Consider the following 27,909-nt stretch of genomic DNA (forward strand, 5'->3'; position numbering starts at 1 on the left):
AAGACACACATAGACTGAAAATAACAAGATGGAAAAAGATATTCCATGCCAATAAAAAACAGAAAATAGCATGAGCAGCTAAAATAATAGATTTCAGGAAAAAACTGTAAGAGACAAAAAGGTCACTATATAATGATAAAGTGGTCAATTCAGCATGAAGATAAAATAATTTTAAATATATATGAACTCAACACTGGAGCACTCAGATAAATAAAACAAATATTATTGTTATTAAAGGGAGAAATCGACCCCAATACAATAATAGCTGGAGAATTTAATACCACAATTTCAGCATTGTACAGATCTTCCAGGCAAAGAATCAACAAAAAACCTCAGACATATGCAACACTATAAACCAAATTGACCTAGCAGATATTTACAAAACATTTCATGCCAATGCTGCAGAATACACATTGTTATATTAGCACATTGATAATTCTCAAGGAGAGACAATATGTCAGGTCACAAAACAAATTGTAAAACATTCAAAATAATTGAAATAATATCATGCATCTTCTCTGACCACAGTGGAATAAAACTAGAAATCAATAATAAAAGGAGTTATGGAAACTACACGAACACATGGAAATGAAACAATATCCTGAATGAACAGTGGGTCAGTAAAGAAATTTAGAAGAAAATTGTAAACTTCTTAAAACAAGTGAAAATGGAAACACAACATAACAAAGCCTATGGGATATAGCAAAGCAGTACTAATTTGAAAGTTTGTAGCTGTAAGTGCCTATATAAAAAAAAGAGAGAGAGAGAAACACTTCAAATAAACTACTTAAAAATACATATGAATGAAATAGAAAAGCAAAACCAAACCAAACCCAAATTTAGTAGAAGAAAAGGAATAAGGATCAGAGCAGAAATAAATGAATTTGAAATAAAGAAATACCAATGATTAATGAAACAAAAGTTGATTGCTGAAAAGATAAACAAAATGGACAAATCTTTAGCCAGACTAAAAAATGAAAAAAGAAGACCAAAATAAAATCAGAGATGAAAAAGGAGACATTATCACTGATACTGCAGAAATTTAAGGGGACATTAGAGGCTACTACAAGCAACTATTTTCCAATAAATTGGAAAATCTAGAAGTGAATAAATTCTTAGACACATAAAATCTACCAAGATTGAACCATAGAGAAATCCAATAACAAATAACAAGATAACAAGATTCAAGTTGTAATAAAAATCTCCCAGCAAAGAAAAGCCTGGGAACCAATGGGGTGACTTCTTAATTTTACCAAATTTGTAAAGAAGAAATAAAATCAATCCTATTCAAACTCTTCTAAAAAGTAGAGGAGAAGGAATCAGTTCCAACCTCATTATATGAGGCCAGTTACCCTGATACCAACACCAGACAAAGGCACATCAAAAAAGAAAAAAAAACTATAGACCAATATAACTGAAGAATATTGATGCAACAATTGTCAACAAAATACTAATAAGCTGAATTCTACAACATATTATAAAGATCATTCATGATGACCAAACAGGATTTATCCCAGTGATATGGTCAGGTTGTGTCCCCACTTGAATCTCATCATGAATTGTAGTTCCCGTAATCCCATGTGTCATGGAAGAGACTCAGTGGGAGGTAATTGAATCATGGGGGTGGTTACCTGAATGCTGTTCTCATGATAGTGAGTGAGTTCTCATGAGATATGATGGTTTTATAAGGGGCTATTCCCCTTTTGTTTGGCACTTCTTCTTGCTGCTGCCAGATAAAGAAGGACATGTTTGCTTCCCCTACCACCATGATTGTAAGTTTTCTGAGGCCTCTCCAGCCCTGTACAACTGTGAGTCAAACCTTGTTCCTTTATAAATTACCCAGTCTCAGGTATTTCTTCATAGCAGTGTGAGAACGAACTAATACAATAAATTAATACTGCAGAGAGTGGGATGCTGCTCTAAAGATACCCGAAAATGTGGAAGCAACTTTGGAACAGGGTAACAGGGAGAGGTTGGAACAGTTTGGAGGGCTCATAAGAAGACAGGAAGATCTGGGAAAGTTTGAGCCTTCCTGGAGACTTGCTGAATGGCTTTGACCAAAATGCTGATAGTGATATGGACAATGAAATCTAGGCTGAGATGGTCTCAGATGGAGATGAGGAACTTGGTAGCAATTGGAATAAAAGTGATTTTTGCTGCGCTTTACCCCTGCCCTAGAGATCTGTGGAACTTTTAACTTAAGAGAGATGATTTAGGGTATCTGGCAGAATAAATTTCTAAGTGGCAAAGTGTTTAAGAGGAACCAGAGCACAAAAGTTTGGGGAAGTGGCAGCCCAACAATGCGATAAAAAAGAAAAACCCATTTTCTGAGGAGAAATTCAAGCCTGCTACAGAAATTTGCATAAGTAACGAGGAGCTTTCCAAGACAATGTGTCTCCAGGGCATGTTGAAGACTTTCACAGCAGCCCCTCACATCACAGGCCCAGAGACCCAAGAGGAAAAAATGGTTTTGTGGGTCAGGCCCAATGGCCCCCCTGCTATGTGCAGCCTAGTGACTTGGTTCCCTGTGTCCCAGCTACTCCAGCCATGGCTAAAGGGGCCAAGTTGCAGCTCGGGTCGTGGCTTCAGAGGGTGCAAGCCCCAAGCCTTGGCAGCTTCCAAGTGTTGTTTAGCCTGCAGTTGCACATAAGTCATGAATTGAGGTTTTGGAACCTCTGCCTAGATTTCAGAGGTTGTATGGAATTGCCTGGATATCAAGGCAGAAGTTTGCTGCAGGGTTGCAGCCCTCATGGAGAACCTCTGCTGGGGCAGTGTGAAAGGGAACTGTGAGGTTGGAGCCCCCACACAGATTCCCCACTGGGGCACTGCCTAATGGAGGTATGAGAAGAGGGCCACCGTCCTCCAGACCCCAGAATGGTAGAAACACTGATAGCTTGCACTATGTACCTGGAAAAGCCGCAGACACCCAACACCAGCTCATGAAAGAAGCCAGGGGGGTGGGTGTACTCTGCAAACCCACTGGGGCAGAGCTGCCCAAGACCATGGGAACCCATGTCTTGCATCAGCATGACCTGGATGTGAGACATGGAGTCAAAGGAGATTGTTTTTGAACTTTAAGGTTTAATGACTGCTCTGTTGAATTTTGGACTTGCATTGGGCCTATTGCCCTTTTGTTTTGGCTAATTTCTCCCATTTGGAACAGATGTATTGACCCAATGCCTGTACCTCCATTGTTTCTAGGAAGTAACAAATTTGCTTTATATTCTACAGGCTCGTAGGTGGATGGGACTTGTCTTGTCTCAGATAAGACTTTGTATTTGGACTTTTGGGTTAATGTTGGAATGAATTAAGACTTTGGGGGACTATTGGGAAGGCATGATTTTGTTTTGAAATGTGAGGACATGAGATTTGGAAGAGGCCAGTGGCAGAATAATATGGTTTGGCTGTGTCTCCACTCAAATCTCATCTTGAATTGTAGTTCCTATAATCCCCATGTGTTGTGGGAGGGACCCAGTGGGAGGTAATTGAGCCATGGGGGTAGTTACTCCCATGCTGCTGTTCTTGAGATAATGAGTGAGTTCTCCTGAGATCTGATGGTTTTATAAGGAACTTTTCATCTTTTGCTTGGCACGTCTCCTTGCTGCCACCATGTAAAGAAGGATGTGTTTGGTTCCCCTTCTGCCATGATTGTAAGTTTCCTGAGGCCTCCTCAGCCCTGCAGAACCATGAATCAATAAAACCTCTTTCCTTTATAAATTCCCCAGTCTCAGGTATTTCATCATAGCAGTGTAAGAACAGACTAATATTCCCAGTGTTGCCAGATGGTTTAATATACACAAATCAATCAATGTGGTACATTATATCAACAGAATTAAGGGCAAAAACCATATAATAATTTCAACTGCTGCTGAAAAAGCATTTTATAAGCTTCAACATCCCTTCATAATAAAAACTCAAAATATTGCATATAGAAGAAGCATATCTCAACATGATAAAAGCCATATATGGCAGACCCATAGCTATTATCATACTAAATGGGGAAAAAATGAAAACTCTTTCCTCTAGGACCTGGAAGAAGATAAGGGTACCCACTTTCACTACTGTTATTCAACATAGTACTGAAAGTCCTAGTTAGAGCAATCAGACAAGAAAATAAAATAAAGGCATCTAAATTGGAAAGAAAGAATGTAGGGGATCAGTCAAAGTCGTGGGAAAAATTATAAAGATAAAGTTATAGGAAATAGACACAAACTTTCTTGGAAGGCTGGGAGGTTTGTGTAGCTTTAGTGAAAGATTTGGCTGAAGGCAGCCTAATCCTCTTACCTTGAGTTAGTAGCTTAGAGTAGGTACAAAGGAATGCAAGGGAGTTATCTAAAGAGCTTGTTTACTCATCTGGTCCCAAGACTGACCTTTGATCATTCGCAGGCAGGACTGATCTCTTGGCTGGAGGGGGGGGGTGGGCGACCAGATTAATTACCCTCAGATGGTTGACTCAAAGCCTTTGGCATTAAATCTGTGCTGAGTAAGTGACCATAGAGCCAACTAGTCAGGGTGTGTGGCTGCCAAAACTCTTTCTGTGAGTGGCCCGGCTCCCTGGCTTGCTCTTTTACTGAATATTGGTGTCTTGAGTATATTATTCATCCATTGTGCATCCTGGGTCTGTAGGTCAGACCCTGGCAGAGGAAGTCAAATTATTCTTGTCTGTAAATGATATGATTTTATATTGGGAAATTCCAAATGCTCCACCAAAAAGCTATTTGATAAATTCAGTAAAGTTGTAGATACAAAATCAACATACAAAAATTAGTTGAATTTTTATATGCCAACAGCAAACAATCAGAAGAAGAAATCAGGAAAGTAATACCATTTACAATAGCCACAAATGAAATTAAGTACCTAGGAATTAAGTAAACCAAACAAGTGAAAGATCTCTACAATGAAAACTATAAAACATTCATTCAACAATGAAGAGAACTCCAAAAAAGAAAGATATTCTTTTGTCACAGACTAGAACAATCAATATTGTTAAAATGTCAATACTATTCAAAGAAATATAAAGATTTAATACAATTCCTATCAAAATAAGAATGACATCCTTCACAGAAATAGAAAAAGCAACCCAAAATTTATATGGAACTACAAAAGACCCCACATAGCCAAAGTTATCCTAAGCAAAAAGAACAAAAGCGGAGGAATCACATTATCTTACTTCAAATTATACAACAAAGCTGGAGAAACCACAATGGCATCATACTGGTATAAAAACAGACCCAGACCCATGGAACAGAGTAGAGAGCCCCAATACAAATCCGTATATCTACAGTGAACTAATTTTCAACAAAGATGCCAAGAACATAACATTGGGAAAAGGACAGTCTCTTCAATAAATGGTACTGAAAAAACTGGAACTCTATATGCAGAAGCACAAAACTAGACCTCTATCTATCTCTTGCCATGTACAAAAATCAAATCAAAATAAATTGAAAACTTAAATCTAAGACCTCAAACTATGAAACTACTGAAAGAAAAATATGGGAAAACTCTCTGGGACATTGGACTGGGCAAAGATTTATTGAGTATACCCCACAAGTTCAGGCAAAAAAAGCAAATGTGACTGAATGGGATCACATCTAAAGTTTCTGCACAGCGGAGGAAACAATCAACAAAGTGAAGAAACAATCCACAGAATAGAATATGTGCACACTACCCATCTAACAAGGGATTAATAAATAGAATATATAAGCAGCTCAAATGACTTGTGAAGATAAAATCTAATACTCTGATTTTTAAAATTGGTGAAACATCTGAATAGACATTTCTCAAAAGAAAACATACAAATGGCAAACAAGTATATGCAGAGCTGCTCAATATTATTTATTATCAAAGACGTGCAAATTAAAACTACAATGAGATATCATTGCTTTGTAGTTATAATGGCTTTTTTCAAATACAAGCAACAATACATTGCTGACAAGGATGTGGAGAAAGGGGAATACTGGTACACTGTTAGTGGGAATGTAAATCAGTACAAGCATTATAGAGAACAGTTTGGAAGTTCCTCAAAAAACTAAAAATAGAGCTACTATATAATCTACCAATCTCACTGCTTGGTATATAACCAAAAGAAATCAGTATATCAAAGACATATCTGCACTCGCATGTTTGTTGCAGCTCTGCTCCCAATAGCCAGGATTTGGAAGCAACCTGTGTCCATCAACAGATGAATGCATAAAGAAAATGTACATATACACAATGCAGTACTATTCAGCCTTAAAAAAATAACAAGATCTTGTCATTTGCAAGAACATGGATGGAACTGGAAGTCATTATGTTAAGTGAAATAAGCCAGGTACAGAAAGACAAACTATTCTTACTTATTTGTGGGAGCTAAAATTTAAAACGAGTGAACTCATGGAGAAATAGTTCACTTGTACGCCTGTATCAAAATATCTCCTATAACCCATAAATACATACATACATCTGCTCTGTATCCACAAAGTGTAGAAATTAAAAATTAAAAAAATATAGTCTGATAAAATAAATTTCTTCTGCAAATCAAGGACATCCTCAGATAAAATGCATAAAATTGGCTTTTTTTTTTTTAAAAAAGGCAATTGCATAGCAGTCAATAATACAACAGTATGGTAACTGCTAATGCAGTTCAGCACCAATGCCTTGATTTTTGCTAAGGTATTAGCAGCTTTACACACCATTACCTTTGCCCCATCAGTCAACATACTGAAGGAGGCAAATGGTATCTTAGTATCCTAATGAAAATAGTTTTGACTTTGTAACACCCCTGAAAGATTATCAGGAGTCATATTTATCCGTGTATTATTTCTTTTGGTTTAGGGGTAAGCATGTTACCCAGTTATAACCAATGAGATACAAAGGGTAGTTTACGGAAAGGCCTCTGCAAGAGTTACCTACCTCTTAGGTAGACAGAACAGAAACACATTTCTTTTCTCCCAGAAGATATTTTTTGGACTTTATGCTCAGAATAGCCTCAACCAACCTGAAACTTTGATGTTGCTAAGGCCAAAGGAAAAGCTGGCACCAAGGAAATGGCAAAGTTAAAAAAAAAAAGAACAAGAAAAAAAGAAACTGGATTATTAATGATGTTATTGAAATATGTCTGAATGAACTAACCATAAGGCCTGCCAACCACCACCTATTATTATATGAAATAGCAAGTAGCCTTATTATTTAAATACTATAGAGTTGGGGTTTCTGTTATATTTAGTAAAAGACATTGTGATGGATAAGCTTCATCTTCAGTTTACCAAAAAATGAGAAAACAATAATTACGTGGCTATGAGAGCAATTCTCCCTGGGTTATTCATTATACAAAGAACTTACTCTCTCAGGAAAATCTCCATGATTAAAAGTGGGAAATTATATCCGATTGCTACTGAAGCAAGGTATACTTGATACTGGAAGACTGCTCAGACTCCTCAACTTACTTAAAACTAGAGCAAGGATTATTTCCATATTACTGGGTGGAACTGAATAGGAACAAGCTAAGACATTTCAACTTGCAAAATTATTAGGTATAAAGGTAGAGAAACACAAAATTTTCACAGAGTTACTGGATCAACAAATGTAACCAATGCATTAGATGTTTAGAAACTGGGAGCATTCATTTACCAACTTCTACCTATATCTAAGAGACTGAGATTATGCTAGAACATGCATGTTGTGAACAAAATAAAATGTCTTCTGAACAAATTAGGTAACATCTGTTATGAAATTTCTCTGTGGAACAACATCGATTTTAATTTGAGTAATACACATTTCACTCACTCTAGCCTGGAGGTAAAGTACTTTAATGAAACTTGTCAAATGAATTGATGACCAACATAAGACAAGGAACAAAGCCTAAACCGTGATAATCCTTTGGTCTGCACAGGGGAAAGTTACTCAAATGCCAGCATTTATAGTAAGTGTTGAAATTATTTTAAAGAAGCACATTATATACCACTTAAAATGGAAAAAATACGTATGTTTTCTTAAACCATGTTTTCATTGTAAAAATAACATGCACACATGCACATAATAAAGATAATTATGTAAAAAATATGTAAAATATCCATAATCAAACTACCAAAACATAATTCTGAAACTTTTCCTATATTCTCATTTGGTATTTTCTTTAGCAGTTTTTTTTACATAAAGTCATACCATTGTGTGTAAAATGTATATTTTATCTCTTCCACATTATAGTATTTAACTCAATAAAATAAAGTTCAATTAATGAACTAAAATTCATTCAATGAATGTTGTTTAGGTTATTTAGTCACTCACATCTTGCTAAATATAAAAATTGTTTTCAATTATTTACTGCTGATAATGTCAGGAGGCAGCCAAATGCCTAGGCAGATGGGGTGGGTCCCTGCTGAAACCCCACCTCCAAGCCTAAGACAGTTTAAAGCCTGAAAGCCAAGCTACAAGTTAAATCCTCAGACTGGATTGAGAACTTGTCTTCTGGTTTGGGCTTTTCTTTGATTGGACCCCACTTATCACCTATTTTACATATGCCTACCATTTACTAAGTGGTTTTTCAACACTGTCAGGCCCACTTTTGTGTGGTAAATTTGCTTTAACCTTTTTTGCACACTCACAAACCAATCAGCCTGCATTCCCCATTCTGAGTTCATGAAAGGCCCTGGGCCCAGCCACATGGGGGAACTTTCCTGCCTTCTGATAGGGGGACCAATCCAGCATCCCCTATTTGCTGAAAGCTGTTTTCATCACTCAATAAAATTCTTCTCTGCCCTCCTCATCCTTCAATGTTTAGCATATCCTCATTCTTCTTGGATGTGGTACAAGAGCTCAGGAACTGCTGAACACGGGTACAAGCTATAACAAAGGCAAGCTGGGGCAAGCTGGTGCACGCCAGCATGGCCAAGCAAGGCCCAGGTGGGGCATTGCTGGCCGAAGGTCCCCAGCTTGCAAAGTGAGGAGAAAAATCCTACATCACGATGACACACAATACTGAAATGAAATTCTTTCTCATAAGTTTTATATTTAATAAACATGTAAGGTGGCCATTTTATTACATTTTTTCAAAATATGATTAACAGATAAAATACTATGAAAAATATAGTTATTTGTATATAAATTAAATGTATTTCAAATATTCTGTACCTATTTACACAGTAAATTTACAGTATAAGAGTGACCATGTTATTAGTTCCTCCTCACAGTAGCATGATTTTAATATTTCATAATATAAATTAAATAGTTAATAACATAACTTTACCATCTTCTGTAATTTTCATAATAATCTAGACATCCATGTCTAATACAAGAGAATCCTTGGGCTATTCAAGGACCTAACAAATTACAGAATGTCATCTTATTTTATTTTCATGTTATCTAAATTTTAAAGAAAGGGTGCAACCTGGTGAGGTAAATGAATTGAGGTATACAAATGTGAGTTTGGATCATTTTTTTAAAAATCTAAAATTTTGGCTTTTTGTTCATGAGACGTCTTTGTATTAATTTTTGTATTTTTAAAGTATCACATTAAATATTATTTAATATTATTACTGAGTTTTTTGGCACTTCCTTAAGTTTTGTATCTAAAGAGAATGCCATGTTTGCCTCATTCTAATTATTATTGCCTAAATACTAGACTGAAAGTATTTTGTATAAATGTTCTCAATTTAAAGAATTTAAACATTTTCTCTCAAATACATTAAACTTAATTTTTAAGCTACTTTATTCCTAAGTGTAATCTTTATTTCATTGTACTTTTTGGCAGGATTGAATAATGCAATACAGCCTCAGTCATTTAGAGAGGCTATAGTCATGTTGGTATAAAGCACTTTATAATTTATGATGTGTAAGGGAACACAAAGAGTAGATGCTATTTATAACAATGTGACAAGGCAGACTATCTTAATTTTGAGAAAATTTTTAAAAATAAGCATCAACTAGATCACAAAACTACAAAGAACGTATGTGTAAACTGTGCAGTCTAATAGATCTTTCTGCAATGGCCAAAATGTTCTATATCTATGCTGTTTGATATGGAAACAACTAGCCAATGTGGCTATTGAACACTTGTAATGGGGAACTCAGTTTTACATTTCTTTGTGTTTTTATTAAATTTAAGCTTAAATAGCGCCATATGTCTAGTGACTACTGTAATAGATAGTAGATATAGATCCTGTGCCATGTCTTAAAGGTCCTACTATAATATAAACTGCTTATATTACTTTCATTTGATCTCAAATGTTACTTGATCCTACAGATTATTTTCTAAACACATGTTTGCATCTCAGAAATAGAATCACAGATTTTATGTGATAGAATCATATATTTTACTCTTAAAAAGTAGGAAATTGAGAGCATGATGTGCAGTATTTGACAAACAAGTCCCATCAACCTTCTTTTCAACAAATGCTTTATGGCTTCCGAACATGTTGCAAGTTGTTTCCGGTCTTGTGCATTTTGGGGCATATTTGCCTCTGTAGGATCCGCCTTAGAAGTGACAGAAAAAGAATTTTCTCTTTGTCAAAATGGTAACCCTGAAACAGGCTAGCTGCAAACAAACAAAACAACCCCAGCTCCACACACCACTCCCCGCCCACCCCCCCAAAAAAAACCCAGCAGTGTGTAATTTGCATAGAATAAACAGTTCCCTAAAAGCCTGCCTTTGATATTCTGTCTGATAATTTTGTATTATCAGCTCAGTGTAAACTTCATAAGCACCTGAGCTCTCTGTAATCACAGAGTGAAAACTGCTGTGATCACACTAAACACCTTGTTAGTTTTCATCGCAGAATATAATAGAAGAGCCCACAGGTACAAAAATGGAAGAACAGGTCTTAGGGGGAAATATGGGGATTCTGTTGTCAGGCATATAATTGTATTTAACAGTGTTGACTAATGATATCAGACACTGACAGTTAATTATGTGAAGTGATTTTAAGTAGCTTGGATTGAATAATTAGTTTCCTTAAATGATAAGCAACAACATTCAAAGCTATCTCTTTTGAATGTAATTCAGAAAATTGTAACATTCTAGTAACAAGTGCTATATTTACCTTATATAGATTTTTTTCACCTTAAATTGCTATCATGCTTTTCTATCTAGATTAAAGTTTATGTGGTAAGAAAAATGACATACTCTAGCCTCAACCCATTATCAGTGTTACCAAGTCTTCCAACATTTCTCTGAATCTTAAATCATGTATTTTCCTTCTATATTGTTGTATAGCCCACACAATATGGATAGAGAAAAATATTTCTTTAATTTTCTCTTATAAGCCCACATACAACATTATAAAACTTGATATATTCTCACAGGTCAGTAACAAGTGCAAGGATGAAAGAAGAAAATGGATATTTGATTCTCTAAAAGTGCATTTCTATGACCTGTGAAGTTAGAAGATTAAGTTGACATTAACTACCTTTCTAGGTTAGTGTAAAATTATATATAATTTAGTAACAAGAATATTTCAAAAGCTCAGAACACAGTGTAGGCCATGGAGCCCACCTACCAATAATAGGCATTTACAAACTGCTCAAGTTTTTGTTTTATGCCATTTATTTCAGACAAAAGAAACTACCTTAGCTGGTTTAAGAAAAAAATTGATTAAAGGGTATGAATAGTTCAAAGTCATTGGGATGGCTGAAGACTCTAAACTGATCTTCCAGGAACAACTCCATTAATCAGGCCACAGAACTAAAATGTTTCTGCTACTCAGAAAACTCTGAATCAAATAGGTATCAATTGGTGTTGCAGGCTCCAGTAACATCTACCTCTACTTTAATCCAGAATCTACCATAACAGGAAACCACTATTAGAGTGAAAAACCTAACACTACATTGCCTTTGACACGATTCATATAGGCAAATGGATATCTTGTGTCCTGTCTCCTTCCTCACTCAGATCAGAATATGAGTGTTAACATGGTATATCTAGATAGTAAAAGCTAAGTTATAAGTCTCTATGTTAAGAGGGAATTTAGACAATGTGATTACATAAGTTCTATGAGATCTTAGGTTCTTCATTAAAGTGGGACCCTTCGATTGGGGTAATGTGAGTTTTCCAAATGTGTTCTTTTTAAATATTCTGACTATACTTGATCTTTTGCCTTTCTATACAAACTAAAGAACCAGTTTTCAAAATATGCAAAATTAGCTTTCTGAGACCTTGATAGAAATTGCCCTGACTCTATAGAAAAATTGGGAAGAATTTACAACAATATTGAATCTTCTAATCCATGAACATGGAATATCTCTTCATTCTTTTAAGTTATATTTAATGTTTTTACCAATGTTTTATAGTTTCTTTGTAGATACAGCCCGTGCATACTTAGCTATATTTATACCTAAGTATTTTACTTTTATGCTATTGTTCATTCTTGATATATAAGAAAACAAGTAACTTTTTTTCCAATCCAAAGAATTTATTCATACTCCACTAGTTTTATAGGCACTCACTGTGTGTATATAAAGTTCCAAGCAATTTTATCACATGTGCAGATTTGTGTAAATACTACTGCAATCAAGGTACAGATAGTTCCATCATAATGAAGATCTCTCTACCCCTTTATTGAAACATCTACCTTCCTCATTCCTATTCCTCAACCTTTAGCCATTCCTTTTTGGGAATGTGCCTATTTTTTGCTATTCAGAGCTCACACTCTTCCTATGCTGGCTAAAGTGAAATTTAGAGCTATGGGACTGTGTAAAACCATATTTCTAATGGCCATTAGATGAGCAGCTTTTACTGCTATTTAAGGTAAGGTAAAAACTCTAGTTTTTACAAGATGGATCTTTGTTTATGTAGCACAATAAAGCGGTGGTGATTCCTAAATGTAGGCCATGCATTTCCCTATTTTGCCACTAATAGGGAAAGAGGTAATTTCAGTTTTGAAAGGTCTGGCCAATGCTTTAGCTGTAATTTCTAGAAAGGTTTTACCTTCAACTTTTCTACACTCATCCAAAACTTTCCAGATACTTTAGTGTATTGACCTTTTGTATTGTGACTCTGCTATACACACTTATTTTTTAAATTATTTCCAAAAGGTTTTTTTCTGTTGATCCTTAAGGGTTTGCTACATAGGCAACCATGCCATCTGAAAATAAGTATATTTCATTTATTCCTTTTGACCTTATATCGTCTTCTTGTCTTATTGAACTAGGTAGGACTTCCAATAAGATGTTGAATAGAAGTGAGAAAAGGTGTCCTTGCCTTTTTATTGAACTTCGGAAGAAAGCATCTGATCTCTTGCATTACATATAACTTAGCTCTGGATGTTTTGTAGCTGTTATCAATAAAGTTAACAATGTTTTTGTCATGAATAGATATTGGATTTTTCTAAATAATTTTTCTGTATTAACTCACATGATCATATGATTTTTCTCTCTTAGTGTATTTAAGTAGTGGATTACATTGAATAATTTTTTTTTAAATGTTGAACCAGCCTTACATATGTAGAATAAGTTTTAGTTTTTTATGGTGTACATTTTTATGCAATTATATACTCAATTTGCTAATATTTTGTTGAGGGTTTTTGTGTTTATGTTACTGAGAAAAATCAATCTGCAGTTTTGTTTTGCTTTTTTCTTGTAGTGTCTTTATCTGGTTTTGATCTTAGGGTAATGCTGGCCTCATAGAATGAGCTGAGAAGTGTTCACTCTGCTTCTATTTTCTGGAAGAGATTGCAAAGAAGTGGTAAAACTTCTGTAAAATTTCTTGCAGACTTCTTTAATGCAGAGTTGGAGCCTGGTGTTTTCATTTTTGCAAAATTATTAATTGATTCAATTTCTTTAAACTATAAATGACTATTCAGATTTTCTGTTTCTTTTTTTGTGAGTTTGATAGTTTGTGTGTTTTTTTTATTATACTTTAAGTTTTAGGATACATGTGCACAAAGTACAGGTTTGTTACATATGTATGCATGTGCCATGTTGGTGGGCTGCACCCATTAACTCATCATTTAACATTAGGTATATCTCCTAATGCTATCCCTCTCCCCTCCCCCCACCCCACAACAGGCCCCAGTGTGTGATATTCCCCTTCCTGTGTCCATGTGTTCTCATTGTTCAATTCTCACCTATGAGTGAGAACATGCGGTGTTCGGTTTTTTGTCCTTGCGATAGTTTGCTGAGAATGATGGTTTCCAGCTTCATCCATGTCTCTACAAAGGACATGAACTCATCATTTTTTATGGCTGCATAGTATTCCATAGTGTATATGTGCCACATTTTCTTAATCCAGTCTATCGTTGGACATTTGGGTTGGTTTCAAGTCTTTGCTATTGTGAATAGTGCCACAAAAAACATACGTGTGCATGTGTCTTTATAGCAGCATGATTTATAATCCTTTGGGTATATACCCAGTAATGGGATGGCTGGGTCAAATGGTATTTCTAGTTCTAGATCCCTGAGGAATTGCCCCACTGACTTCCACAATGGTTGAACTAGTTTACAGTCCCACCAACAGTGTAAAAGTGTTCCTATTTCTCCATATCCTCTCCAGCACCTGTTGTTTCCTGACTTTTTAATGATCGCTGTTCTAACTGGTGTGAGATGGTGTTTCCCTGTGGTTTTGATTTGCATTTCTCTGATGGCCAGTGATGATGAGCATTTTTTCATGTGTCTTTTGGCTGCATAAGTGTCTTCTTTCAAGAAGTATCTGCTCATATCCTTCACCCACTTTTTGATGGGATTGTTTGTTTTTTTCTTGTAAATTTGTTTGAGTTCATTGTAGATTCTGGATATTAGCCCTTTGTCAGATGAGTAGATTGCAAAAATTTTCTCCCATTCTGTCGGTTTCCTGTTCACTCTGATGGTAGTTTCTTTTGCTGTGCAGAAGCTCTTTAGTTTAATTAGATCCCATTTGTCAATTTTGGCTTTTGTTGCCATTGCTTTTGGTGTTTTAGACATGAAGTCCTTTCCCATGCCTATGTCCTGAATGGTATTGCCTAGGTTTTCTTCTAGGGTTTTTATGGTTTTAGGTCTAACATTTAAGTCTTTAATCCATCTTGAATTAATTTTTGTATAAGGTGTAAGGAAGGGAGCCAGTTTCAGCTTTCTACATATGGCTAGCCAGTTTTCCCAGCACCATTTATTAAATAGGGAATCCTTTCCCCATTGCTTGTTTTTGTCAGCTTTCTCAAAGATCAGATAGTTGTAGATATGCAGCATTATTTCTGAGGGCTCTGTTCTGTTCCATTGATCTATATCTCTGTTTTGGTACCAGTACCATGCTGTTTTGGTTACTGTAGCCTTGTAGTATAGTTTGAAGTCAGGTAGTGTGATGCCTCCAGCTTTGTTCTTTTGGCTTAGGAGTGACTTGGCAATGAGGGCTCTTTGTTGGTTCCATATGAACTTTAAAGTAGTTTTTTCCAATTCTGTGAAGAAAGTCATTGGTAGCTTGATGGGGATGGAAATTGGCCTATTGCATCTAGGCTGTCAATTTTGTGAGCATTGAGTATAGTGTTCTTTTGTTATCCTTTTAAGGTCTACATGATTAGTAGTGCTAACTTCTTTTTTATTTTATTTCTGATGTTGATTATCTTTCTCTCTGTCTGTCTCTCTTTCTTTCTTTTCATCTTATTAGCTAGGCTATAATTTCATCAATCTTATTCATGTTTTCAAAAGACTACTTATTTCGTTTGATTTCATTGGTTTTCTCTATTATTTACTGGTTTTCAATTTCTTTGAGTTCTGTTTTAATTTTTTTCTTTTTCTACTCCTTACTTCTTCTTGCTTTACGCTTCAACTGCTTTTCTTTCTCTTGTTTCCTAAGGTGGAAACTTAGGTTGTTGATTTTAGAACTTTTTTTCCAATAAAATAATTAAATGCTATAAATCCCCCTTCTAAACACTGCTTAGCTGCATCACACAAATTTTAATATATATATTTTTAGACAGATCCTCACTCTGTCACCCAGACTGGAGTGCAGTGGCATGATCTTGGCTCAGTGCAACCTCCACCTCCTGGATTCAAGCAATCCTCCCACCTCAGCCTGAGTAGCTGGGACTACAGATTTATATGTATATTTGCATATAAATTAAGATGTCCTTATTTTTAAGTTATGTACATGTAAGATTTCCTTCTTTGAAAGTTATTTTGTTAATATATATCTAATATATATAGTGTAATATATATTAGAGATGAGGTTTTGGGAATATATATTATATAATATATATTATATTTAATATATATAGTATTTTATATATCTATTATATATCTATTTTATATATATGTGTGTATATGTGTGTGTGTGTGTGTGTGTGTGTATATATATATACACATATATATAAAATAACTTCTTTTGTGGTTGGCCTAAATTTACAGAATAAATTTTAAACTTATGTAAGTCTACCTTCAAGTAACATTAGAAAACTTCAATTGTAGTGCAACACAACTTATAACCGAGTATTCTTGCTTTCTCCTCTCATCCCTTGTATTACTTCTGGCATTCATTCCCCTTACCTGTATGCTATAATCACACAACATATTGTACTATTGCTGCATTAAACAATTATCTTTTAGATCAATAATATTAAAGATAATAATAAAAGACATTTTAACCTTAATTTATTCCTTATCTTATACTCTTTTTTTTACATAGGTCTGATTTTCTTATCTCTATTATTTTCTTTCTTCCTAACCAACTTCTTTTAACATTTCTTGTCGAGAATCTGTTGGTCATGAATTTCCTCAATTGTTTTTTGTCTGAGAGAGTCTTTACTTCTACATTTTTGAGGAATAATTTTACTGGATATAAAATTTTTAATATTTTTTCTTCAACACCTCAAATGTTTTGCTCACCTCTCCCATTGCTTGCATGCTTTCTGGTAAGAATACTTCTGTAATTCTTATTCTTGTTCCGTAATAGATAAGGTATTATTTGCCTCGTGTTTTTTCTTATTATTTAAAGATATTCTCCTTGTATTTGATTTTCTGCAGTTTGAACATGGTATGCCTAGGTGTAGTATTTTGGTACATATTGTGATTATTGCTCTCTAAGTTTCCTAGATCTGTGGTTAATTATATTTGACAGTAATCACTTCAAAATTTTATGATAGTTTTTAAATTTCTTTTCCTTATTGTATTTAAGTTATACATGTGCTATACCTTTGATGTTTTTCTATAGTTCTTTAATATTGTTGTTTTTCCTTCATTTCTCTGCATTTTAATTTAGGAAGGTTATATTGACTTATTTTGAAGCACAGTGATTTTTCCTTAGCTGTATTGAGTCTACTGATGAGCTCATCAAAGGCTTTCATTATTGCTATTAATGTAGGTGTGCATACTTTAAATTTCCACTGTTTCTTTGTATTCTTTCTTAGAATTTCCACAGACTGGCCAAAGTTTACAGATTTCTGCCGCTGAACAAGCAGCAGGTCTGTGGATCACTTTTGCATAGCAGTGATCTAGGATAGGCAATGATCAGTGTCAACAGGAAGAGATAAAACAAATTTGGAAAATAAATAAAGATCAACAACCCCCAAAGAAAAAAGAACAGATACTGCACAAGGTTATACAGGGAATCAAAATGAGAAAAGTAAATAGAGATAAGAGGAAATTTACAGCTAGAAAACATATAGACAAGTATGCATGTGTCTTTAATTGAACATAATAATTCCTCCATGTAATATATTTATAGGTGCTAGAGTCATGTGTTCTGATGTTAAAGTATTCATGTTTTAATAATTAATAATTAATGCTTAAATAATTAATGATGTGGTCTCTCAACAAATACCGCATGATGACTCTTTTGGGTCACAGTTCTATTTTTTTGTGAGGGGTGTGAGGATATCCATTTATTCATTTTTTACTGTGGTAAGAAGACTTAACATAAGATCTACCCACTTAATTTTTCAGTGTACAATTCAGTATTTTTAAACTATGGGTGCAATGTTGTAAAGCAGATCTCTACAAATCAGTCATCTTGCATAACTGAAATTTTATACATGTTGATAAGCAACTCCCCATTTTTCCCTTCCCCCACCTCCTGGCAAGTACCATTGTACTCTCTGCTTCTATGCATTTACGTGTTTTAAACACCTCATATAAATGGAATCATGCAGGATATATGTAACTGGTGCATTTCATTTAGCATAATGTCCTCAAAGTTTCATGTTGTTGTAGATGGTAAGATTTCCTTCTTTTTAAGTTATTGTTTATATATACCAGATTTTCTTTATCCATTTATCTGTCATTGGACACTTAGGATGTTTCCACACTTGCCTATTTTGAAAAATGCTTCAATGAATATTGAAATGCAAATATCTCTTTGAAATCCTGATTTCAATTCTTTTGGATAAATGCACCAAGGTAGGATTGCTGGATCATATGGGATTTCTATTTTAAATTTTGAGGAATCTCCATACTGTTTTCCATAGCAACTACTTCATTTTACATTTCCACCAACAGGGTTTTGCTTTCTCCACATCCTCACCAGTACTTGTTATCTTTTGTTGTTTTGTTTTATTGATCATAGCCAACTTAACAGGTGTGGGATTATAGCTCAGTATGGTTTGATTTTTAGTTTTCTGATGATTAATGATGTTGGGCATCATATATATATGGTATAGATATAGATATAGATATATAAATGGTATATATAATATATACCATTTTTATGTGTTCTTTCGAGAAATGTCTACTGAAATCCTTTGCCCATTTAAAAAATTAGGTTAGTTGATTTTTTGCTATTAAGTTGAAGAAATTCCTTATATATTTTGGATATTAACTATCAGATACCTGGTTTGCACATGTTTTATTCTATGTCGTAGGTTGCCTTTTTGCTCTGTTCTTGTAGGTTTTAGTTGTTGTCATTGTTGTTTGCTGTGCAGACACATGTTAGTACCAGTTATCTATTTTTGCTTTTGTTGTCTATGCTTTTGGTGTCATATCCAATAAATTATTGCCAAGACCAATTCCCAAAAGGTTTTCCACCTATGTTTTATTCTAGGATTTTAACTGTTTCAGGCGTTACATTTAATTATTTAATCTATTTTCGGTTAATTTTTGTGTATAGTGTAAGGTAAGGGTCCAATCTCATTTTTTTTTTTGCATGTAGGTATCTGGTTTTCCCAGAGCCATTTTTTAAAAGACTACCCTTTCTCTATTGTGTATTTTTGGTACCCTTGCTGAAGAACAATTGCCTATATATGCATGGGTTAATTTCCTGGCTCTTAATTCTGTTCCACTGGTCTATGTGTCTGTATCTCTACAAGTAATATACTGTTTTAATTACTGTAGTTTTATAATACATTTTAAAATCAGGACATGTGATGTCTCCAGCTTTGTTCTTTCTTAGGATTGTTTGGCTATTTGGGCTCCTTTGTGGTTCAATATCAATTTTAGGGTTATTTCTTCTATTTCTGTAAAAAATACCATTGTGATTTTGACTAGAATTAAATTGGAATCTGTAGATCACTTTGAGTGGTATGGACATTTGCACAATATTGATTCTTTCTATCCAAGCACAGAATGCCTTTCTCCTTACTTGTGTGTGCTTTAACTTTTTTCATCTATTTTGTAGTTTTTATTGTACAAGGCTTTCACCTCCTTAGTTAAGTTTATATGAAAGTATTTTATTTTTTTCTGATGCTATTGTGAATGGAATTATTTTCTTAATTTTCTTTTTGAATAATGTGTTGTTAATGTGTAGAAATGCTACTGATTTTTGTATGTTAATTTGTGTCCTACAGATTTACATAATTTGTTTATTAGTTCCAACAGTTTTTTGGTTGAGTCTTTAGGATTTTCTATGTATGATATTATGTCATCTGCAAAGAGATAATTTTACTTCTTCCTTTCTGATTTAGACCTCTTATTTTTCATTTCCTTCCCTAATTACTATGGCTGCTACTTCCAGTACAATATTACATAGAAGTGGCCTGAGTGAGTACCCTTGCCTTGTTCTAAATCGTAGAAGAAAAGCTTTCACTTTGTAGTCATTCCACATGACAATAGCTGTGGGCCTTTCTTATATGGCCTTCATTATGGTGAGGTAAACTCTGTAGCCAATTTGTTGAGAGTTTTTATCATGAAAGGGGATTGACTTTTGTCAAATACTATTTTTGCGTCTATTGAAATGATTGTGTGATTTTTATCCATTATCCTCTCAATGTGGTGTATAATATTGATTTATGCATGTAGAACCATCTTTGCATCCTAAGGATAAATCTCACTTGGTCATAGTGTATTATCCTTTTAATGTGTTCTTGAATTTGGTTTGCTAGTATTTTGTTGAACGTTTTTGCATTTATGTTCATCAGGGTTATTGGCCTGTAATTCTCTTCTTATTATAGGGTCTTTACCTCTCTTTGGAATCAGGGTAATGCTAGCCTCACATCAGGAGTTTGGAAGTGTGTTCCCTCTTTTTCATTTTCCTTGGAAGGGATTGAGAAGAATTGACACTACTTCTTTAAATGTTTAATAGAACTTGCCTGTGAGGCCATAAGCCTTCTTGGGTCCTGTCTCCTCTCATGTCCTTCATATTCCTTACACAACCCTTTCCCAGAAACATTTACTGATCCTGATGATGTAATATTCTGTGATGTAAAGTTTTTGTGTAAATTTTATTGACATGGTGAAATGCTCACAATATAATTTATTTTTAAAAGTATACAAAAACCATATATCCAAAGTATTAACAAATGTAATAGGGGTTGGAATGTTATTATTTTAACTACTGACAGTGATATTCCTCTTGGGAAGAAGCTATCCTTGCTTTAGAAAATAACTTGAATTAAGCACTTTAGTTAGAAAGGAAGGCCTGTAGGTGGGAGAGTTGGTAGGAGCCTGAGCAACAGCAGGAAGTGGCTTAACTGCTCCACATGAAGCCCAGAAGCAGGGAAACAGAGTCAGAATGTATTCCCAGGCTGAGGGCAGAAGGGCATATGGTGGCTGGTGGGAATCCACTGGCAGGAGGAATGGCCAAAGATCTATCCATTTTAAAGGCATGGTTCTCTAGAAAATAATATATAAACCATGCAACTAACTGGGTATAAAAGGGAGATGTTTTATAACCTTAATGCTCCCTGCTGTATGTGATAACCTTGTGCATCTAATTTAGAGACCAAAGACTGTGTCTCATGTGCAGAGGAATTAACTGTACTCAACGTTCTACACCTTCCCCTGAGGTATCCGAGCGTCTTCAGTGTGTGTATCCTCAAAATTTTAAGTAAAATGCAAGGTATCTTATTTGTGTGAGTCTGTCTTGATCGTTCAATCTCTTGTTTAACATAGTTACATTTTAGAAAGTAAAGATAAAAAGCAAATATTCTGGCAGATGAGCATAGGGTGATTATTTTTCTATTTAAAGTTTCTGAGAAGAGGAGTATGTAGGAACTAACAGGTGATACCTTCAATGTGCAGTAAAGAGTCCTGCCATTATATAGCTATGGAAATGATGCTAGTATACTTGAACTTTCAGTACCTTAGAATGTATATCTGATGTCCAAATAAAATAAAATATGCTATAAATATTAGACCAAGCTTATTAACAAGAGATATAGAGTTTTCACCTTTTTGTTTAATTTGCTTGATTTTGTATTATAGTTTTTCATTCCCTTTGATAACTTTCATAATTGAATAAAAATCAATAAGCCAAATTAAACAAAAATGGAAAATATTATATCCGTTGAAATTCTTTCAAACAATTACAAAAGCATGAATATGTTTATTCTTTTCTATTTCTAACTTTGCTAGAAATTATGTTTCTAAACATCAGATATTGATTTGTTTAGTTTTTCCCACCCCAAAAATAGTGTGTTTGTTCATTTTGATTTTAGAGACAAGGTCTCACCCTGTTCCCCAGACTGGGGTACAGTGGTACAATCATGGCCCTCTGTAACCTCAAACTTCTGGGTTCAAGGGACCCTTTCACCTCAGCCTCTCCATTAGGTGGACTACAGCCATGTGCTGCCATAACTAGATAATTTTTTTATTTTTATTTTTTCAGAGATGGGGTCTTGCTTTGTTGCACAGGCTGGTCTAAAACTGTTGGCTTCAAGTGATCTTTCTGCCTCACCCTCCCAAATTACTGGGACTATGGGTGTGAGCCACTGTGCCCGGCCTCTAAAAATAGTTTTAATTTATCAACCCCTTACTTTAATACATTAATTATATTTTATCTTCTTAATACATTCATTATTATTTCCTCAAGTATGCTTTGCTGTTAATTTCCTGAATTCTTGACTGGCAAGTTCTGTTTCTTTTCTTTTGTGTTTTCTTATTTACTTCTGAGTGAGGATTTTGGTGTAATGTTCTAAAAGTTTTGTGTGTAATGTTCTAAAAGTTATTTTCTGTTTAATTATAGTGTTGATTTTCTACCATATTCAAGAGTCTGAGTGTTTTATTAATTACCAAGTGGTTTTCTGTGTTGTACTTGCCTTATACTTTGTCATTATTTTTTTCTATTCTTTAAAATTTTTGTCATTATTTGTAACAAGACAATTTTGTGTCTTGTAATTACTTTGGTTTTTTTTTTTGGGTCCCCAAAATTACCAATAGATTTTGCTAATGATATCTGGAAACATTAAAAGAAAGCACAGTCTCTGTTAATAGACAATAGATCTCTATATGTGAATCTGTGGACTACTGTTAAATGTGTTTCTGTTAGTTTCCTCTTGTATTTCAAACAGATGTCAAACTCATTATTTGCGTGCTGCAACATGAGCACTATGGATTAAATCTTAGATCAAGAAAAAAGGCCCCAATTAAAAAGAAGGAGGAACAGGAGGAGGCAGTGGCAGTTGTATGCAAAAGGCAAATGGAACAATTTTAGAAGAAAATATAGAATTTTTTAAAATGAATTCAAGATGGGGAAGGATTTCTTAAATAAGCCATAAAAGTGACAACCTTTAAAGAGAACATGATGGATAAATTCTATTGCATTTTGTTAAAAACATTGCATATCAAAAGACACACCACAAACTGAGTAGAAGAATACTTTTCATATGAACATGTAACCCTCAGAGAATTGTTATTTACAATATAGAGAAAACTACAAGTTAATTGAAAGTAAACAAGTCAATAGAAAAATTGGCAAACACAATAATAAGCATTTTACAGAAATAGGAATGGTCAATAAATGAAAGAAATAGTTTTCAACTTAATTAGTAATCAGGACAATGCTAATCAAAGTCACAGTGATATAACATTTTTCATAAATCTAGGATGGCAAAAATTAAGTAATGAGTGCTTCTGAACATGTGGATTAAAGAAAACTCATATACAAATGTTAGCATGTAATTGGTACAGCTACTTTGGAAAATAATTTGGAATTATCTTGTGAAGCTGAGCGTGGTAATCTGTATGCTTCAGCAATTTCACTATTAGGATTATAGTACAGACATATTATTCCAGTCATACCAGGAGATACATGCAAAAATGTTTACAGTTAGTAGTAACTGTATTAGCAAAAGACATGAAAAGACTCAAATTATTTCAATAGCAGAATGCACATAATGGAATATTGTTATACAAAGTAAAAATTCAATGAACAATTACATGTAACAATTTGGATATACTTAAAAAATTATGTGGAGTGAATTTTTTTTCTGAAGATGTCACAACATTCATTTTTTATAAACATCATAAAATTTTTAAACAATTTTTTTGTAATTAATGTATACTCTTAAAAACCATGTAGGAAAATTGTTTTTAAAACTACAAAAATGGTTGTATTTGAGATGTATGCAAAGGTAGAGCCATTGTTGGTAATCTAATATTTTGGTTGGGATTTCAGGCTGTTTATTTATATTTGAAAAATGGCGATACATGTTAGTTATATTTTTATATTTTGCAAGCATCATATTAAAAAATTAAGAAATTTTTTAAATTCCATAATTGGATCTAGGGCTATTCAATCTATTGTTTTATCAATAGACTTGTTAAAGGATTTACAGAATAAATAATGCTTTCTGAAAAAAGATTAGCTTCCCTTTGTCTTGATTATTTCCAGAGAGAAACTGAATTTCATTTTTAAATTATTAGTGAAAACATGAAGAATTCAAATATGTAAATATGTTAATTTTAAATATTTGTGGATACAGTCATAGATTCATTTTATTTAACCACTTATATTTGGCCCTTTTCAGTGTGTAATTTCAATATTTCTAGAGAAACAGCGGTTTAAACTTCATTATAACTCTATTCATTTTAAAGAAATGGTAAAAAAAAAATCATCTCTGTTACTTTCCTAAGTAAATGATACAGTCTGTGATAACTAAGTTATAAAAGTGTGACCCTAACACAGAAATGCAGACAGATGCATTATTTTGTGATAAAATGAGGTAAGTGTTGCATTTTGTTTGTTCCTTTTCTTTCATGATTTTGGATGGTTTACATGCTCGGCCAGGTCTGTATTTTTGCCTGCCATCAAGTTGATATTTGCAGAATAGTGATGAGCAAGTAAAATGAAGGATTATCCATGTAAATGAAATATTTTGGTTTAATTATGGTTTAATATTTAAAAATATTTAAAAATTGTAGCCTAATAGTTTATTATGTAAAGATCATTATGAGGTTTTTTTGTTTTGTTTTGTTTTGTTTTTTGAGATGGAGTCTCGCTCTGTCACCCAGGCTGGAGTGCAGTGGCACAATCTCGGCTCACTGCAACCTGTGCCTCCCAGGTTCATGTGATCCTCCCACTTCAGCCTCCCAAATAGCTGGGACTACAGGTGTGCCACCACACCCAGCTTTTTTGTATTTTTAGTAGGACGGACTTTCACCATGTTCAGAATTCCTGACCTCGTGATCCACCTACCTCAGCCTTCCAAAGTGCTGGGATTACAGGCATGAGTCACCACACCCAGCCATACAACATGATGTTTTGATATATGTATACATTGTGAAATGATTACCTTAATCAAGTAATGAACATATCAATTACTTCAAATAATTACCTTCTTTGTGTTGCAAACACTCAAGATCTACCCTCTTAGCAAATGTCAAATATTCGATACATTATTATTAACAATAGTCACCAAGTTTTACATTAGGTCTCTAGAACTTTTTCATCCTGTAATGGATGTACCCTGTAATGGATGTACAAACCCTGTAAAGTTTGTACCCTTTAATCAACATTTCCCCATTTCCTTACCCCTCATCCCCTCGTTAACCACCCCTCTACTCTCTGCTTCTATGAGTTTGACTTTTTCAGATTCCACATATAAGTAAGACTGTGCAGTTTCTGTCTTTCTGTGTCTGGCTTACTTCAGTTAGCCTAATGTCTCCCAGGTTCATCCATGATGTCACAAATGACAGGATCTTCTTCCTTTTCTAAAGCTGTATTGTACTTCATTGTTTATAAGCACCACGTATTCGTTATTCTTTCATCTGTTGATAGACACTAAGCTTGCTTCCATATGTTGGCTATTGTGAATAATGCTACAGTGAACAGGGGAGTGCAGATATCTCTTCAATGCACTGATTTTAAGTCCTTTGAATATATACTTAGAAGTAGGATTGCTGAATCATATAGTAGCTCCAGTTTTAATTTTTTCAGGAACCTCCATACTATTCTCCATAATGGTTGCACAATTTACATCCTCACCAACTGGGTACAAAGATTATTTCTTCTCCACATCCTTGTTAACATTGGTTATCTATTTTTTTTTAAATAACAACCATGCTAAAAGGTGTAAGGTGATATATCATTGTGGTTTTGATTTGTGTTTTCGTAATTACTGATTTTGACCACCTTTTTATATGCTATGATTATTGACTATTGTGTGTATTTTTTGACATAGGAAGGAATTTTATTGTATCTTCCATCACCACCACCATCATCATCCTCCCCATTCCCTCCATCATCATCAACATCATCACCACCATCATGATCTTGTAAGAAGGAGAGCATGTCACAAGTTACCAAGGCTATAGACCAACACGTAGAATATCTGGGGAGCTTATTTAAAATGTCACATCCTGGCCATAGCCTCAGAGATCCTGATTCAGAAGGTCTCAGTAGCACCCAGAAATACTCCTTTCTAACAAGAACCCAGGGTGATTTTTGTTGCAGGAATTCTGTGCATCACACATTGAGAAACATTGCCTTATAGTTGTAGAAAAAACAAAAGGAGATTATACCACACACAGGGTTTATTGATGCTTGTGAAACCCGTAAGCCTATGACAATATGTGTAAGCAGTCCAAGACATTTCCGTATGAGGTCACTGGCTACCCATCAGCATTGAGGGGGCAGGAGCAGCCTCCCTGAGTTTTCTGGTCATGTTTTATCTAGTTGAAGCCACATGGGATGAGCTGGGGTAAAGCATATCTATCTAATACACTCATGTAAACTTGGGTCTTGGGATTGAAACAGCAGCGTACAGACAAATCAAAGTATTTATACTAACACAGTAAAAAGCAATTAATCCTCGCTATTAGCCATAATTAAATTCCTCAAAATGAAGACTTTCAACTTGTGAGCTGGAGCAAATCTCCCTCTATGGCTTCCTGGGGAGGGCAGGCATCTTCTCCTGCTCCCCTCTGCCCTGCTATCCTGGGCTGGTGCTACTCTATTCCTATTGATTCCAAAGAGTTCCTCAACCTGAGACTGGTGAATTTTCTTTTCTTTTCTTTTCTCTTTTCTTTTCTTTTCTTTTCTTTCCAGATGAAGTCTTGCTCTGTCACCACCCAGGCTGGAATGCAGTGGCATGATATTGGCTCACTACCACTTCTGCCTCCCAGGTTCAAACGATTCTCCTGCCTCAGCCTCCTGAGTAGCTGGGACTACAGATGCCCACCACTATACCCGGCTAATATTTTGTATTTTTAGTAGAGATGGGGTTTCGTCATGTTGGCCAGGCTGGTCTAGAACTCGTGACCTCAGGTGATCCACCTGCCTTGGCCTCCCAAAGGGCTGGAATTACATGGACCACACCGGCCATGTCTTCTTTAGATAAATGTCTATTCAGGCTAACTGTCCATTTTCTTATTCTGGTCATCTGTGTTTTTACTACTAAGTTGTGGGAGTAGTAGTATCAAAATATCATATATTTTGATATTAACTCCTTATTGGCTATATGGTTTGCAAATATTTCCTCCTATTCTATAGGTTGCCTTTAACCCATTACTTTAAATCTGCATGACTAAATGGGTAAGTTAGCCACTTCTCAGAAATGAGTTTTATGAACTGTGTTATAGTTTAGCATGCTTAATAGGTGTTCACAATTTTACTTTTTGGATGATACTAAAATGGCATCAATTAATTAAAAGCTGACTCATGGCCAGGCACAGTGGCCCACGCCTGTAATCCTAGCACTTTGGGAGGCCGAGGCGGACGGTTTGCCTAAGTTCAGGAGTTCGAAACCAGCCTGGGCAACACAGTGAAACCCCATCTCTACTAAAAATACAAAAAAAAAAAAAAAAATAGCCCAGCATGGTGGTGTGCACCTGTAGTCCCAGCTACTTGGGAGGCCGAGGCAGGAGAATTGCTTGAACCCAGGAGGCGGAGGTTGCAGTGAGCCGAGATTGCACCACTGCACTCTAGCCTGAACAACAGAGCGAGACTCCGTCTCCAAAACAAAACAAAAAACTGACTCGTTCTAGAAAGTATTTGAGGGAACTGAAATGAAACACAAACAATGTAAAATCAGGACAGAGAATAAAGTGAACAACAATAAAAAAAAGGTAAAACGAAGTCATCAGTGGAACCAATACACAAAAATGTACCGTCAGGTTCTGCACAGCTAGTAATGGTGAGTCAAAGCTCAGAACTCGTTTTTTTGCTGCAAAGCAGAGCGAATATGGCCAATTATAAGAGGTATGATGTTCGTAAGTTAAAACATGGCAGTAAAAATGGAATTAATGAGTAATATTAGAAGCCCTTATGTCATATCTTCAAGAGGGTATGAAAATTAATCTTTGTTCAATTAATAAAAGAACAGCTTTCGCGAAACTAATCACAAGATAAATCGAATCAATTTTTAACTTACATTTTGCTTTTGTAAT

The 27,909-nt window shown here is 34.8% G+C and overlaps 1 long non-coding RNA gene across 1 annotated transcript in view; it reads left to right on the forward strand.

The window, feature by feature from the left end:
* Nucleotides 1–27,909, forward strand: part of LOC134808290 (uncharacterized) — a 371,722-nt gene that overhangs the window by 311,205 nt on the left and 32,608 nt on the right. The gene's annotated exons all lie outside the window — the stretch shown is intronic.

This window comes from Pan troglodytes, chromosome 15 (genome assembly GCF_028858775.2).
Source record: "Pan troglodytes isolate AG18354 chromosome 15, NHGRI_mPanTro3-v2.0_pri, whole genome shotgun sequence".
NCBI lineage: Eukaryota > Metazoa > Chordata > Mammalia > Primates > Hominidae > Pan > Pan troglodytes.